The sequence below is a fragment of the Pelecanus crispus genome, chromosome 9, assembly GCF_030463565.1.
Source record: "Pelecanus crispus isolate bPelCri1 chromosome 9, bPelCri1.pri, whole genome shotgun sequence".
Taxonomy (NCBI): domain Eukaryota; kingdom Metazoa; phylum Chordata; class Aves; order Pelecaniformes; family Pelecanidae; genus Pelecanus; species Pelecanus crispus.
Window position 1 is genome coordinate 14,334,006 of NC_134651.1, and position 17,745 is coordinate 14,351,750.

Below are 17,745 nucleotides of genomic sequence, written 5' to 3' on the forward strand. Positions count from 1 at the left end.
TCTTTTGATGGCTTGTTTTCCCTCCATTCTTTGAAAATCATTCTTCTTTTGCACAAACAAGTAGCCTTTTCCTGTGGCCTCCTCTCATTTCAATTCTTTTGTCTTTTTAAGCTTTTTTTTTGCCATTTTTTCCAAGTGGTTTTTTTTTTTCTTTTAAACAACAAAGCTGAGCTTCTGGACACTGGCTTGGAGTCTGTTTAGCCAGTACAGTCTAGTTATTCATTTGCCAGTCCAGTTCATGGCAGCGAGCCTGGCTGTGCTGCCCCTGCAGCCCAGCTTCCTTATTGCTCAGCACTGAGCCTGTCCCACCATGCTCTTTGTCTTCTGCTGGCAGCTGCAATTCTGCTGCTGACTTTGAGGAGGGGAGGCAGAGCCATGACTGTACTTCCCTTGCCACCAGTCTGCCTGGGAAAGGAGCCTGACAGCTCCTCTGTTCAGCCTCGTGGAGAGCACATGCTGGTGTGGAGCACTGATAGGAAATTGGAAGAGATCATGACCCTCTGCTCTTCCACTACTGCACAATTGAAGCCCCAAGGCAGCTGTAAGGCTTTAAGCTTGGCTGTTGTCCTTGGTCAGGATAATTGCAGAGACAAATCACTAGGAATTCAAAGCAACTCCTTCATACAAGTTCCAAGGGCATGTTTAGTACCACAGCACAAGCCCATGCCTTGACTAACAACTCAAGAAACTTCCATCTCCTACCCCTACTGGGATGTTGGCAGCAGTTCACTACCTGTGCAGAACCAGTTAACCCCCAGTAGACCTCTGCTCCAGGCATACACTAGCCAAAAATGTTCTAACATGGGACTTTGTGCATCAGCAGCATCCTGTTAGCTGTGTACACTTGCTTCCAGACCATGACCTTGCTCACCTGCATGAACCCTTAAGTGACTTGCAAGCTCTTGCTTGCTTGCTGCTCTTTCTCAGGAAATAACCCAGCCAGTGGCTAGATTTTACTGTCCTTGCCTTGTTCCCTCTTGTAGTTCTATCTCTGTCCATTCAGAAGTGTTAACATTGTTTTAAAGGATACGGAAAAAGAATAACATAGACAGCTATTTTTTTTTTCTTTTTTATTTGACATCTTGGGCCAATGTGGCAACCTCATCTGCAATGATTTTATTTTGTGAAAATTTATTTTTATATTTCGTGTAACAGTCAAAATTCGTACTGCTGAAAATGCCATTTTTTTTTTTTCTGTGGGATTTTCCCTTCCATTGCCATCAGAGTATTTATTGTTGTGAAATGGAAGCCTGGTGGGGCTTTATGAGCTAATATTTTCTACAAACACCCCAGTCCAGGCCCTGCTGCTTGTATCATCTGGTGCACTTGTGAAAACTGGATGGGGAAAAATCCTGCCAAATCAAAAAGTGGTTGTGCTTTGTACTCGCTGTGTATGGGGAAAAATGGTGACCCTCTGCACAATGCAAGGGGAAATCCCCAACTAGGAATTCAGCCCTCCCTGGGCCTCTGTAGCTGGCTGTGATGGGCTTTCTTGCACTGCAGTTAGCTGATGTAACTTCTGTCTGTCTTTAATCAGAAAAGTCATGAAGGCCCTGAGCCTGCTGACGTTTGAAGAAGCTATTAATTCAGGAGGAATGCTCCTGTATCCAAGTTGTTGACTTCAGTGGGAGTGAGTGAAAATGATAAGAGAGAGAACTCTGGTTGATTTTTTGTTTGGAAGCTGGGTAAAGTCTGAAGAACACGTCAGTGCCCACTCTGTGGAGCTGCAGGATCTCCTCAATGGCCTCCTTGGGCCAGCCAAGCTCTCCAGCAATGGCACCAAGAGGCAAGAGCCCAAGGGAAGGATCCCAGTAGCATCTGGTGCTTCCTTGGGTGCCTTCAGGGCGTGCTGAATGCTTTACGGGCTGCTTTGCTCTGTCCTCCCTTAGTCCTTACCTTTTTATTCTTATTCCCCACCTTTATTCATTTGCTGTCCCTTGTAAGTGTTTCTCCTGTTTTATTTTTCCATAGCCCTTGTGAACAGGGGGCCCGAACGTTTTGTTAGATGGGGCTGACACCTACTGAGAGAGACAGAAATGCTAGGAATGGTAGCTGAGGAAAGCATGTAGTAAACGGGGTATAAACAGAGCAATTGTTCGTCTAACGTACCTTGTGGGACTCATACAGTCAGCAGGTTAGAGACTTTCCAAGGCAAGGGTTGCAGCTGGAATTGTGTGTTTGGTATCCACTTTTGGAAGGAGATGCCATGGTCCCATTGAAGTCAAGAAGAGTTGAGTTAAAATCATGGATGAACAAAGAGCCAATCCATCTTGGGGCTCAGCAGCCACAGTTCTGCTGAGAGTCAAGAAGATACAGCTTGTGTAGGTGAGATGCAAAATCAGCACCTTGCACGTGTGTCCCTGGACAGAGGCACAATGAAGTTGATTGTTTCTTTTTAAAAGATCAGAGCAATATTTCCTTCTTATAACAGAAAAATATTTAAGTAACTTTTTTTTCCTTGTCTTCTCTCGCCAAGTTTCAGTAGCTTTGCCTATGGTTTTGCTCTGGATTTAATAGCATGTCAGAGCCCTTGCTGGGACTGCTGCCCAGGTCGTTCAGGTCTTGCATCCCTTTCTGACTCTGTGCATTAACAAGGCAACAGGTGCCACGTGGAAAATTCATCACCGTGAAATCCTGGCACTTCCTAATCCTCCATAGCAGGCACATCTCACCAGCAAGAGCTCTTGCCACCTCCTCGCCTCTGTCTGAAGCACAATGGTCTGCAAAAGAGAGGTTGGGCGGACCCGAGTGATTGTGCCTTACATGCAGGGATACTCAATGTCTTCAGCAGGCTGATCTGAGTCACCTTGCTATGAAACACTGTCTTAATGTGGACTGTACAGCTTCCTGCAGCGAGAAGCAGTTGTCGTCATGTGGATAGATCCAACAGGTTAATCTCATCTTTTTTTAAAGAACTTCGTGGTTTTGAACTTAGTAGGGGTGGGAAAATATCAGCTTTTAGGGGACAGATGAAGTCTCATCATTGAATGTCTCCTCTTGGGGAGGAAGGACAGAAGTTACAAATGCTGCAGTCTGCTTCACTCTGTAAAAGGGATCTTGTATGTACAGTATTTTTATATCTCTGCATTCCCACCTTTCAGGATTTGAATCACGATTAATAACATTCTCTTAGGGGGAAAAAAATGGATTTTTATTTTTACAGTGCTAGACCTTTGTGCATTTTAATTTTGTGCCAAATTACAGCCACTGTTACATTCTAGTGTGTTCATTCAGTTTATTGCTATTGATCAATGTGTATATTATATATTTTTATTATCAAGGTTTTTATTTTAAGTCATATTAACCTGTATGCAAACTAATTGTGGATTGCTAATTTATATATAAAAGGGGAGCACTTGGAGACAGTGTGAGGATTCCCCTACTTAGTTTACACTCTTGTAATCTAGTGCAGCCAGTCTATGAAACTCATTGCTTCTTACACAGAATGATCTCCTGGGTGTCTGTCACCCTGAGCAAATTGCTCCTGCTGTTCCTCCAGGCAGCACTGACACTGCAAGGCTGTGTGAGATGCAGTAGGAAACAAAGCACAGCTCATAGCATGGACTGATGGGTGACCGAGCTCTCTGCTGTCCCGCTCCTGGCAGCCATGCCAGGGAGGATGCTGCAGCAGGAATTCCCAACTGGGCATGACTTTGAGGGTTACTCTGCCCTATATCCATGCCTAGCTGATGGACAGTTTTGGTTTTGCCCCACTCTCTCAAGATGCTCAGTGCTTAGTTTTACAGTTGTTTTCGGAGGCGGGTGTGGGATGTAGCGCTGAGGCACAGCAGTGTCCCTCGCATGAAGTATACCACAGGCAGCTTGTCTTTTTTGTTGTTGTTGTTGCGGAGGACAGGCATAAACCTACAGAGATCACAGTTTACCATACTCTTTAAAATAAATACCGTAGCACATTTCTGGCTGTGCAGCACTGCCATGGAGGCTCTGGCTGTGCTGCACACAAGTGCCGCTTGGACTGCTACACCCAGGACAGGCTGCAGGACACAGGTTTTGTGTTGAGAAGCTGTTGCCCTCAGCTTCTGGGCTGGAGATATCATCAGCCACCTCCTCCCCGTGAGTAGCACAGGGCAAGGCTTAGCTGTGCAATTTGGGCTCTTCCAGGAGAGTCCCAGAGAGGACAGTGGCACACGCAAATGAGTATTTTCTACTTCACAGTAAACAAGTTCCACTGTATCAGTGTTCACTCTAAGTAGACTCCACGGTGTGTCTCCAGCTGCATCTGTGCACTGCAATATAGTTAACTGCCTCAGAGAAATAACTGCAGTTGTCTCATTTAGCTCTTCAGGATAAACTTTCAGCCTGTTGAATCTAAATATTAGCCATGCGATGAGATGTTATTAGTCAGAAGGCTTAAATTCTTCAGAGCCGCAAGTGTACCCTGCGTTGCAACAGCTAATCCTTAAATATAAGTTGTGCACTGACAATAATCCGTCTATGCAAGCCTAGGGTTTTTTTTCTTGTTTTTGACTGTTCACTCTATAATTTTATCAGGTTTGGCATAGAACTTCTGAATGACATTTAACCAAAGTATCATGTCCGTGTGTGTACAGCATGTTTTGCTTCATACTCCTGAATTCTCATTGAATGTAAAGGGAACATTGCCTTGCCCCATTTTGTTCAATAAACCGCTGTGTTTTGTTATCCACCACATCCTTCTGTCCCTCTGTGTGCTTTTTTGGGAACACTGAAGTGGGTTACACAAGAGCAGGAGAAAACAGTGCTTCATTCCACCCTTGGCTGCTGGAGCTTAGCTGCTTCTACCAATAATTATGTTCTTGCAATGTAATAGATGTAGCAAAACAACAAATTTATATTTAATTTGATTATTTTGTGGCCAGAGATGGAAAAAAAAGCTGTGCAGTATCTTGGAAAGGATTTGAACTGCTTCATTTCCTGAGACTGTGATACTGAAAAATAAAGCAGTGTAATTATTTGCAAGGGCAGGATACTTTTCTTCTTTTTGGTTAAAATAGCTTTTTAGTTTGCAAAAAGCCTGCTTGAAGCTTCCCAAGAACAACTCACACCTACAGTGGTAGGACAGAAGGCAAGAAGGAAACAGGCAAATGCCCTATGACTGACTGACTGTCTTCAAAGGCATCAGCTGATGATACAGCTCAAACATGAGCAGACATGAAGCCATTTCCATGTCACTAATTCAGTTGGTGATGGAACATGCTAAAATAAAAGGGGAGGTTACTAAATATAATAATGTCTTCAGTGTGACCAGGTAGATGATCTGCTCAGCCTGGTGGCAGAGCTGAAGGAGGAGGTGGGAAGGCTGAGAAGTATCAGGGAGTGTGAGAGGGAGATAGACTGGTGGAGCCGCACCCTGCCGTCCCTGGGGCCAGGGCAGCAGGTGGAGGCCCTACAAGGAGCAGAGGATCCCCTGCCCTCTTGCCAGCAAGCAGAAGGAGGGGATCTAAGAGACGAGGGGGAATGGAAACAGGTCCCTGCTCGGGGAGGCAGGCGAATCCCCTCCCGGCCTCCCTCACCTTCCCAGTTGCCCCTACACAACAGCTATGGGGCTCTGGAACTTGAGGGCCAGGCAAGTGGGGAGGGAGGTGAAGGTGAAGGTCCAGCCAGGGGCTTGCCCAAGGCGAATCAGTCACCCCCACGGATTACCACTGCCCCTGTTAAGAAAAAAAGGAGGGTAATTGTGGTAGGCGATTCCCTCCTGCAGGGAACTGAGGGCCCAATCTGCCATCCGGACCCATCCCACAGGGAAGTCTGCTCCCTCCCTGGGGCCTGGGTTAGGGACGTTACTATGAAACTCCCTGATCTCTTAAGGCCCTCCGATTATTACCTGTTGTTGGTTGTACAGGTGGGCAGTGACGAGATTACAGAGAGAAGTCCTAAAGCGATCAAAAGGGACTTCAGGGCACTGGGGCGATTGGTTGCAGGATCGGGAGCACAGGTAGTGTTTTCCTCAATCCTGTCAGTGGCAGGGAAGAACGCTGAAAGGAACAGGAAAACTCATCTGATTAACAGGTGGCTCAGAGGCTGGAGCCACCAGTGGAATTTTGGTTTTTTCGATCATGGGGAGGTTTACACGGCACTGGGCCTGCTGGCAGCTGATGGAGATCAGTTGTCTCCAAAGGGGAAAAGCATTCTCGCCCATGAGTTGGTGGGGCTCATTGAGAGGGCTTTAAACTAGGTTCAAAGGGGGAAGGGGATGTAAACAGGCTCGCTAGTGAGGAGCCCAGGAGCGGCATGGCAATGTTGGGGGCGAAATTGATAGCCCATCTCAAGTGCATCTACACCAATGCACATAGCATGGGCAACAAACAGGAGCTGGAAGCCCTTGTGCAGCAGGATGGCTATGACACAGTCGCCATCACAGAAACATGGTGGGACGACTCTCATGACTGGAGTGCTGCACTGGATGGCTATAAGCTCTTCAGAAGGGACAGGCATGGAAGGAGAGGCGGTGGCGTAGCTCTGTATGTTAGGGAGTGTTTTGACTGTATAGAACTCAACAGTGGTGATAATAAGGTTGAGTGCTCACGGGTAAGGATGAGGGGGAAGGCCAAGAAGGCAGACGTCCTGTTGGGAGTCTGCTGTAGACCATCCAACCAGGATATAGAGATAGATGAAGCATTCTACAAGTGGCTGGCAGAAGTCTTGCAATTGCTAGCCCTTGTTCTCGTGGGGGGCTTCAACTTGCCGGACATCTGCTGGAAATACAACACAGCAGAGAGGCAACAGTCTAGGAAGTTCCTAGAGTGTGTGGAGGATAACTTCTGATGCAGCTGGTAAGTGAGCCTACGAGGGGAGGTGCCTTGCTTGACCTGCTGTTTACACACAGAGAAGGACTCGTGGGAGATATCGTGCTCGGAGGCTGTCTTGGGCTTAGCAACCACAATATGATAGAGTTCTCAATTCTTGGTGACATAAGGAGGAGGGGCAGCAAAACTGTTACTATGGACTTCCGGAGGGCAGACTTTGGCCTGTTCAGGACCCTGGTTGGGAGAGTCCCTTGGGAGGCAGTCCTGAAGGGCAAAGGGGTCCAGGAAGGCTGGGCCTCCTTCAAGAAGGAAGTCTTAAGGGCGCAGGAGCGGGCTGTCCCCATGTGCCGTAAGACCAACCGGCGGGGAAAACGACCGGCCTGGCTGAACAGGGAGCTTTTGCTGGGACTCAGGGAAAAAAGGAGAGTCTACCACCTTTGGAAGAAGGGGCAGGCAACTCAGGAGTACAGGGATCTTGTTAGGTCATACAGGGAGGAAATTAGAAAAGCAAAAGCCCAGCTAGAACTCAATCTGGCCACTGTTGTAAAAGATAATAAAAAATGTTTTTATAAGTACATCAACAATAAAAGGAGAGCCAAGGAGAATCTCCATCCTTTGCTGGATGTGGGGGGGAACATTGTCACTAAGGATGAGGAAAAGGCTGAGGTACTTAATGCCTTCTTTGCATCAGTTTTTAATAGCCAGACCAGTCATCCCCAGGGTACTCAGCCCCCTGAGCTGGAAGACAGGGACAGGGAGCAGAATGGAGCCCCCATAATCCAGGAGGAAGCAGTTAATGACCTGCTATACCACCTGGATGCTCACAAGTCTATGGGGCCGGATGGGATCCACCTCAGAGTACTGAGGGAGCTGGCAGAGGAGCTTGCCAAGCCACTTTCCATCATCTATCAGCAGTCCTGGTTAACAGGGGAGGTCCTTGATGACTGGAGGCTTCCCAATGTGACACCCATCTACAACAAGGGCCAGAAGGAGGACCTGGGGAACTACAGGCCTGTCAGCCTGACCTCGGTGCCGGGCAAAATTATGAAGCGGTTCATACTGAGTGCGCTCAACAGGCATGTGCAGGTCAACCAGGGGATCAGGCCCAGCCAGCATGGGTTCATGAAAGGCAGGTCCTGCTTGACCAACCCGATCTCCTTCTATGACCTGGTGACCCACCTGCTGGATGAAGGAAAGGCTGTGGACGTCATCTACCTGGACTTCAGCAAAGCCTTTGACACAGTCTCCCATAGCATTCTCCTTGGGAAGCTGGTGGCTCATGGCTTGGACGGGCGTACTCTTTGCTGGGTAAAAAACTGGTTGGGTAGCCAAGCCCAGAGAGTAGTGGTGAATGGAGTTAAGTCCAGTTGGCGGCCGGTCACAAGCGGTGTTCCCCAGGGCTCAGTACTGGGGCCAGTCTTATATAATATCTTTATCAACAATCTGGATGAGGGGATTGAGTGCGCCCTCAGTAAGTTTGTAGATGACACCAAGTTGGGTGGGAGTGTCGATCTGCTGGAGGGTAGGATGGCCCTGCAGAGGGACCTGGACAGGCTGGATCGATGGGCCGAGGCCAACTGTATGAGGTTCAACAAGGCCAAGTGCTGGGTCCTGCACTTTGATCACAACAACCCCATGCAACGCTACAGGCTTGGGGAAGGGTGGCTGGAAAGCTGCCTGGCCGAAAAGGACCTGGGGGTGCTTGCTGGTTGACAGCCGGCTGAACATGAGCCAGCAGTGTGCCCAGGTGGCCAAGAAGGCCAACAGCATCCTGGCTTGTATCAGGAATAGTGTGGCCAGCAGGAGCAGGGAGGTGATTGTCCCCCTGTACTCGGCACTGGTGAGGCCACACCTGGAACACTGTGTCCAGTTTTGGGCCCCTCAATACAAGAAAGACATTGGGGTGCTGGAGTGTGTCCAGAGAAGGGCAACAAAGCTGGTGAAGGGTCTGGAGCACAGGCCTTATGAGGAGCAGCTGAGGGAACTGGGGTTGTTTAGCCTGGAGAAGAGGAGGCTGAGGGGAGACCTTATCACTCTCTACAACTACCTGAAAGGAGGTTGTAGTGAGGTGGGTGTTGGTCTCTTCTCCCAAGTACTTAGTGATAGGAAAAGAGGAAATGGGCTCTAAGCTGCGCCAGGGGAGGTTTAGATTGGATATTAGGAAAAATTTCTTCACAGAAAGAGTAGTCAAGCATTGGAAGAGGCTGCCCAGAGAGGTGGTGGAGTCACCATCCCTGGAAGTGTTAAAAAAATGGGTAGATGCGGCACTCTGGGACATGGTTTAGTGGGCATGGTGGTGTTGGGTTGATGATTGGAATGATGATCTTAGAGGTCCTTTCCAATCTTAATGATTCCTAGTTTTTACTTTCGTTATAAATAATCCAGCCATCAAGCCAGGAAACATGAAATTGCTACTCTACCCTTAATTGGTTTAGTGGTGGACTTGGTAAAGTTAGGTTAATGGTTGGACTGGATGATCTTTAAGGTCTTTTTGAAGCTAAACGATTCTATGATTCTATAAACTCTAGACCTTGAGTCCAAACTGTAAACCTTTCTTAAATGTTTATTTACTCATTTCCCTCTGCTTGCCAAGTGTAACCATTGCACAGGGAAGCAGAGGGCCCTTTCACGCCCCAGTGCCCGTGCATGAGGCTGCCCCTGCATGAAAGCCAGGGGCTTTCCTTCCCCAGGGGCTGGGTTGGTGCAGGAGTGCTCTGACTCCAACCGAGTTCTGTTTTGGGCTTGATAGGGGCTATGTCACAGCACTACCCCAGTGCTTTCAAATGCCTTTACATCTTCTTTACCTCTTACCAACTCCATCTTGGAGTCCCTTAGGTATTAGCAGGGAGTGGAGGTAGGGACCAGCAAAACAGCTAGAAAATTAAAAATACAGGCCACAGCTAGCAGTGGAAGAGCCTGGTTGTAAAAACAGGGCACTCGGAAGTGCCAAGCACTCTGCCAACTTACAATTTATTGCAGCCTCTTGTCTGAAGTGACTGGGTTGGTCTGTTGTCTTTGAAAGGCTTCTTTCATGCCAGCCTTGGCAGTCGGTTACGCATTAGGCTGTGGTGGGAGGGGGGCCAGCTGGAGCCCTGAGTAGCATCTTTCACCTGCTGCAGGGATGTGCACACAGAGGACTGTATGTGGGAACCACAAAAGGAACACTGAAGAGCCCCTAGGGACTTTTTTTCTTCTTTTGTTGCTGTATCAGAGGAATTGCTGATCTCTGGGTGTCGTGGTTTAGCCCCAGCCAGCAACTAAGCACCACGCAGCCGCTCGCTCACTCCCCCTACCCCGATGGGATGGGGGGGAGAATTGGAGGAGTAAGAGTGAGAAACACTCCTGGGTTGAGATAAGAACAGTTTAATAATTGAAATAAAGTAAAATAGTAATGATAATAATAACAATATAATAATGATGATAATAATAATAATATACAAAGCAAGTGATGCACAATGCAATTGCTCACCACCCACTGAACGATACCCACACAGTTCCCGAGCAGCGATCGCTGCTCCCCGGCCAACCCCCCCCAGCTTATATACTGAGCATGACGTCATATGGTATGGAATAGCCCTTGGGTCAGTTTGGATCAACTATTCTGGCTGTGCCCCCTCCCAGTTTCTTGTGTACCTGGCAGAGCAGGGGAAGGGTGAAAAGTCCTTGACTAAAGTAAGCACTACTTAGCAACAACTAAAAACATCAGTGTGTTATCAGCATTATTCTCATACTAAAGCCAAAACACAGCACTGTGCCAGCTACTACGGAGAAAATTAACTCTATCCCAGCCGAAACCAGGACAGTGTACTACCCATGACATGTATTCCCATGAATATAAACCATTCTTAGTTTCTTTCCTGGAGACCTGGTGGGTTACAATTTGCCCATAGGTGGAGCCATGTGAGACCCTGGGTTATGCCTGAGACTGTTCCTTCTCAATCTCAATATTGAGCAAAACCAGGCCCTACATCCCAATCCTTTGTGCCATCCTGCTATCAAACAAGTGACAGCTCCTGGCACCAATGAGTTATCTCAGGTCAGAGGTACACGTGTCCATCACCATGATTTGATCTTTCAGAGACAGTGATCCTTGAACAGCACCCTGAGTCCATCAGTTTTATCCTGCTTCACCCTGGCCAGACTTCTTGACACAGTTAATGGTAAAAACAGAGATTTAGTAAATGAGACCTAGGATCAGACTGCAAACCAAGTTTAAAACAAGTACAGCACTTGAGTCTAGCAGCTGGGTATTTGTTGAATATCCATGCTTCTCTGACCGCAGAGAGCCCAAGACAAGCACCCAAGCGGCTGTACCAAAACCAGCTCCTGTTTCATGGTGATGGTGCGCAGCAGCTCTGAGCACTGACACCTCAGTTTTCAGAGTCTCCTTTCCTCTGGCACTGCTTTTGCCTTAGTAATGGCTCCCCTGTCCCGCCCTTTCCCCCAAAACGGACAGCCTAACTCCACCTCCGTGACTCACTCATGGCCTTTCGAGGCCAGGCTTCAAACACAGGCACAATTAGCCCCTAGCTGCTGCTGGGACTCCGGGACCACCACATGATTTCTATTTATGTATAAACAGTGTAATGCCATGTCACAGGACAATTTTTTTCCTGGCTATTTTAGATTTGGATGCTGTTTCATTTTTATGAAGACACGGTTGACATATGCAGCGCCTAACTATGAGCGAGAGGAACATATGCGTGTCTCGCTAATAGGGTTTATGCCCACGGGAGTGCTGCAGAAGCACACCAGCGTCCGCTCCCCTGGGCTAAGCGTGGAGCTGGGAAAAGAGCTGATTTGTAGTTTTAACGGTTACTGATATAACAGTTGGATGTTTACCAGGGGAAGGTGGTGTCTGGGGAGAGGATGAGATGTCTGACTACATAAGGTTTATTCCCACCGCTGGCTGCCAGCTGCCACACCACACACTGTCCTGAGAAGTTGTGCTCAGCCTGTCAGGGGACACACAAACCCCACTCAAGCACTTCACTTGTGTACTTTTATTTACTTGTTAATTACTCACAACTGATGAACCACTGAAGGCCAGCCCGAGGGTGCATGTTAATGTCCAGGAACATCCCCACCAAAAAGTGGGCAGGCAGGTGTGGAGGAAGAGATTGCTTGCAGTCTCCTCTCCAAAGGCAAAGGGAGGCATCAAGATCGGGTTTCTCAGTGAATTTTCTAGTCTGGTAGCAAACCCAGCCAGCTCATCCTACTGGAAATGTCCTCAATTGGAGGAAACAAGTCCTGTGCACAGGCAGGACTGCCCCTGTTGCCACAAGGAGCCTGGGAGGGTCAGTGCGGAGCATCCCACGGGAGAAGGGGATGCATCATTGCAGCACCTGAGGCAGAGAGGACCCACAGTTGCTCCAAGTATGGCCATGACTGCAGATCTGACAGCAGCTGTGTCCTGTTGACATAATGTCATAAGACATATAAGAGGGACCAGAGCAGCAGTACAGGCAACTGGGATAGGGCAGGTCTCTGTTTGCCAGGGAGACTGTAATGTCCCAGCAGCAGACCACAACCATGACCTCCTGGTGCTTGCTCCTCTGGGAGCCTAAGCCAGCTCTCCTGATGCCAGGAGTTAATGCAGCTGTGCAAAGGTGCAAGTTAATGCCAGCTTGCCTCATCCCTGTGGATGCTGAAACAGCTGACCAAAGCTGATCCCTCTTAGCCCTGCTGTTCTTGGTCTTCTGCACTTTTAGCTGGGAAGAGGGCAGTGCCCTTGTGGGTCCTGGCTGACAGCAATGGCTCCCATCAGAAGCAGGTAGGCCAAGAAGGTATGGCTTTTTTTCTCTGTGGGACAGATACTGGTAGCTGGTCTCAGGAAGATGTCTGCTTGAAATCAGGATGTGCTGCTTGACAGGACCCCAGGACCAGTCACTGTAATTTGGAAGTTACTTTCTGCTCAGCTGAAATAATTTTGTTTTCTCTAAATATTATTCCAATTTGCTGAATTGCAGGTGTGCAAATAGAGGAAGTATTCCCTAGGAGAGAATGAGATAAAATCTCCAGGAACAAGGGAAGACTTCACCTTCTGGGCTACCAAACCCTCCAACCCATCTGAATTTTAAAAAGAAAACACTCAAAATGAGCTGCTAACCCTAAAAATTAGAGGACTGAAGTTCCTGCAGAAATAGAACAACAAATTGTTTAAGCACAAATGATCACCTTTGTAGTTGGTTAGTGGGGTATTCATGAAGGCAGTATGAACCTGGGCAAGAAGAGGAGCATCAGAGGGGGCTTATTCCTTGAATCTTATTCCCTGGGTACCACACAGCATAAAGACTGAAGTTAGTGCTGATCACCCTGTGACCTCAATGTGTGCAAAACATAGCCCTGTGCAGGTTGCGGATCAGTCCCAAAAGTGGGTCAGCTGCATGAGCATGGCTCAGGGCTGGAGCAATGCAACGCAGCCTGTCAGCAAGGCAAATATGTTCAAATATTGTGTTGCACTAAGCTACTTTTGCTTTCAGATAAAACTCCATCGCAGCTGACACTGATACGTCTGCACTGTGAAAAATGGGTCCCCAGGTCCCATAGATGGGTTTTGATACTTCTACCCCACATTTACTGGGTATATTATCAACTTCACGTTCCTCACATGAGTGAACTTAACTCAGTTACAGTACCAGCCATGGTGTGCAATCCCATCCTTTGTGATGAGAAATCTTTTCCCCCAGTATCCTTAACAAGGGATGGGAGAAATACTTGTCAGTCTGCCTTCTCCCAACCAGCTCTCCCTTGCGAAATGAAGACCAAATTAAAAACACAGGCTTGAAAATAAACTTGGATTAATAACGATAAGTTATAATAATCTTGGGGGGGGAAAATGAAGGTGGAAAAATGCTTTATTTTCCTTGTAAGTGATTTTTTTTTTTTTTTTACTGATGACAGTTCGAGTGTTCTGTGCCGGGCCCAGGGACATTCCAGAGCAGCACATTCTATACCATGGCGCTCTCTAGTGGCCAGATCACAGACAAGAAAAAGACTGTACAGCTGCTTGGTGGCAGAGCTACAGCTGCATCTCAAGTAAGACTCGTGTAACTGCACCAAGGGAGCTGGGTTTCGGGGTGCTGACACCCCACAGCAGGGAGCAGCAAAGCTGTAGGCTCCCCTCTCGCAGATGTGCCTCCTGCACGGACTGAGCAGGCCACAGGAGTGACTGGCAAATGCAGCCTATCATCCTACCTGTGAGGTGTGCCAGTGGACAAACCGAATCCGAGACAGATGCACTGACGGTGCTTCAGTCCTGCTTCAGTCCTGCAAAGCCCTCAGGGTGAAAAAGCGCAAGTGGGCTCTGTCGGATGAAGCCGTTTGAAGCCCTCCAGAAGTCAAAACACCTGATGGGTTGAGTGTCACTTTACACAACTAGATGGGGCCAGTTATTTACGTTATAGCTGTATCATATTGGTTACATACAGATCTCACAGTTTGAGAGCTGTACCGTTGCCTTGCTCCTTTCAGCACACAGCAGCTGGGAATGGACAGCAGAGAGGATTCCTCCTTTAGGTTGGCCAGTGGTCTTTGGAGGCCTCTTTGGTTTTTATTTATATCATTTGGCAGTATGGTTGGTAATAACCATTGGCACCTAAGCTATTGATCACTTGCAGGGTAATATTTGGGCAATTTTCTTATTAACAGTATTGCACATCTTGTATTCATTTAATTACAGAAACTGTGTGCTAAAAACATGGATGTAAATAATGTCAGTTATGTGGCAAAGCCAAACACTCAAAAATTAGGAAATAGCAGAACTGAAATAGTAGAGATAATATTAATTTAGCCCCTTTGCCAGTACACAGCAGAAGCCACAGAAGATCAGGGTCAGTATTTTTCCCTGGACTCTTACCTCAGCCCCAGGGCAAGCTTGCTGGGTGATGAGCTGTGACTAGTGCTGCTTACTGCCATCACCTCAGACTTTGGGTAGCAGCCACAGCAATGCTGTCCACTAGCAATACAACACCACATCAGCTACAAGGACATGAAAAAAAAAAAAAGGCAAACAAGTTTTAAAACATTAAGTAAAGCCAAACCTCCTCAAAGAACAGCAAGTTCTGCTCCACAACAAATAACCAACCACGTACAGCTCCAGCAAGCAGCTAGACACCACCACCTTCTCTGACAAGCTCTTAACACCCTGAAGCACGTAGCACCTCCCTTTTATAGCCAGCCTTTCCTGGCTTGCTCTGCTGGGAACAGGCCCTCACATTTGGAAAAATGTTTTTTCCCATCCTTCTGATGGTTTTAAATTTTTCTCTGCTTTTGTTGTATTTTTGTTTACTTTTTTCTCCTCAGAGGAGTAGAAATAGGGTCTTACATGCTAAAATGAATTTCCTTGCTTTTCCCCCCATGTTTGTTTTCGCTATTGGTGTGAAATACTTCAGCCTGTGGTTCAAAGGGAGTAAAAGGTTTTCTCTGGCTTGCAGTGCTTTGTTGTATTTTGGAGAATCTCTTCTTACTGGGGTGTGAGCAAACCCCAGTGAAACCTGTGGCAGCTGTTTTGCAAAGAAGCTTGCAGTCACTTTTTGATGTGTAGTGCTTTTAGGAAGCTATACTGGATACCCCTATGTCAAAGCAATCTGTCTGAAAGCTTGGCCTTGCAACCTTCCCTGCAAAGGGAACTGGTGTGTGGGTGGCTTCTGCAGCACTGGAGGGTCTGGGTGTGGTACAGGCTGGTACAGAGCACTGCCCCAGGCCCTGCAGCCAAGCTGTAGTAGACTTCCAGTAACTATTTTAGACCTCCTGTTGAGCCACCATAACCTGTGGAGAGTTGTTCTGTAGCAAAACTACCATTTAGTGCTGTGAAAGAGGGGCAAAAGTACTTAAGGAAACCTTCCTCCTGCTGACCCATTCCCCTTTTTGCTGTGCATGAAGGCAGAAAAAGCATCACTGCTGTGAAGAATGTTAGGAAGTTCCATTGCAGCAGCTCTTTGCATCCCACTATGTTGGTGCTGTACAAACCTGAAACAGAAAAACAATCCTTACCCTGAATTGCTTGAGGTGCACATGTAAGGGAAAGGCAGTCTAGCTATAGGAACAGCAGCTCACTAGTACTGGTTCTTTCTGCTGTTCCTGTCTTTTTAATTTTTTGGATCCAAAAGCACAGCTGTATCTATTTGCCTGAATCCCATGGACTTAAGCACATCACTATTCTTGTATCTTGTCCTTCTTCCTTTTTGCATTCTGGGTTCTGTGTTACTGAAGGCTGCTTGCTACTTAAAGGGCATTAGAGAGTTGCATTGAAATATTTATGTCCAATGCATTACTTCATTAAAGAAATGATCTAAAATGAATGGAGATTGAATTATGCCCAAAATGGCCTATAAAACTGAATGCTGACTGATTACTTAATGGTTCTCCTGATACATGATGCATTAGAGGTCTATGTTGCCTTTAATTTTTCATGGGCTGAACTGTGTCTTACAGCAACCCCAGCCTGTTGGTTAATGGCATTTCCTTGTAACAAAGAGTATAATTCCTTTTTTTTTCTTGACATACATGGCATTTTCATGATAGATGAATTGAAGTGTCAAAGTATGTTTTGTGCTGGAGAATGTAATTAAGGTCACTAAAAGGTTACTCCCATGGGAGTACTCCCCAATGGGATTACTCCCATTTCAGTGCTAGGAAGGAAACCTGTTCAGAAAACACACCTGCAGCTCAGGAGAGTTCTTGTGATGTGTGCCTTTAGCTATGTACGTGTAAGCTGTCTCACAAGCATACTGGTCTGTGGTAAGAAAATGGTTCTGTGGTTAAGACTGGAAGAGCTTAATTTGGTGCTAACCACTCAACAGAATATTTAGACAGCAGAGAGCTTTTACCAAACTTTTTCATTTCAGGGTTTTTAGAAAGCTTAATTTGGTCTTCAGTAACAGAGAATGAATTCTTCCAGCTGTGACCGGCTAATGCAAATATTAATACAAATATTATAGGATGTAAAGAAACACTGCAATAGATCTTTTAGACACTACCATCCTCATTTCTAAGCATGTCACGCATATTCTGTTCTATTCTGGAGTTTTCCTTCTATTTGTTTCATTCCCCAGGCAACTCATTCTGTGTTTCTGTGATGGAGAAGCTCCAGCCTGTGCAGACTGGACAGGGCTGAGCATGAATCTGGGGACAGCAGAGCTTGTAATAGTGAACTGGGACCTGGCATGTCTGCATTGCTTGTAACTCTCTTGCAGCAACATTCCTGTTTCTCATGGCATGCAGGACCAGCCTGGACAAAGCTTGTTTTCCAAAACCTGTGTGGTGCCTGTTTCAATGCCTGGGAGGGATCTAGTCACCTACATACAGTGTTGGCCTGGCCTTCTGCAGAGCAGGAATTCTTTGAATCTTCATTTGCACAAGGGAAAATGTCCAGGATTTAACAGAAATGCCTTTTTATAACAGAAATGTCAGCTCTGTTTCCCTTTTGGCCTGTCCCTTAATCTCACTGTCTCATGCACTAGGGAAATCCAATCCTTGCAAAGTTAATTTTATTAATTGATGCTCATTGGATTATCTTTAGAATCAAATGAGCTTTAGCTGGGTGAGCTGGAAAATAAAGAGCATGCAGGGACTTAAAGGAGATTCAATTCAGTAGAATCCCTTTGCTAGCAAAAAGTAGCTCCTGCAGAGCCCAATTTCCCAAAACACTGGGGATTCCTCCACTGTGAGGGACAGTTGTGGCACACAATGCAGAACTGGGAGTCAGGAGAGCTTGGACCCATCTTCCAATTCAATGCAAACTCCCAGTGCAGCATTGGCAGGGTTAAGGGTACCAGCGAAGGACTTGACCTCTGCAGCGGGGGCTGCCTGGTGCCCAGCAAGGAATATAAAATGCCTTGCCAGCACTAGGCCTCTCCTGGGGAAATCTGGTATTTTGGAAGTATGATTTAGAAGATCAGTATATTGACACACTTTGGGCTATTCACTGGGAAATGTGGTATGTGTGGGGGGTGTGCCTGGCTCAGGCTGACATCTGCTTTCATGGCTTGAGGACATT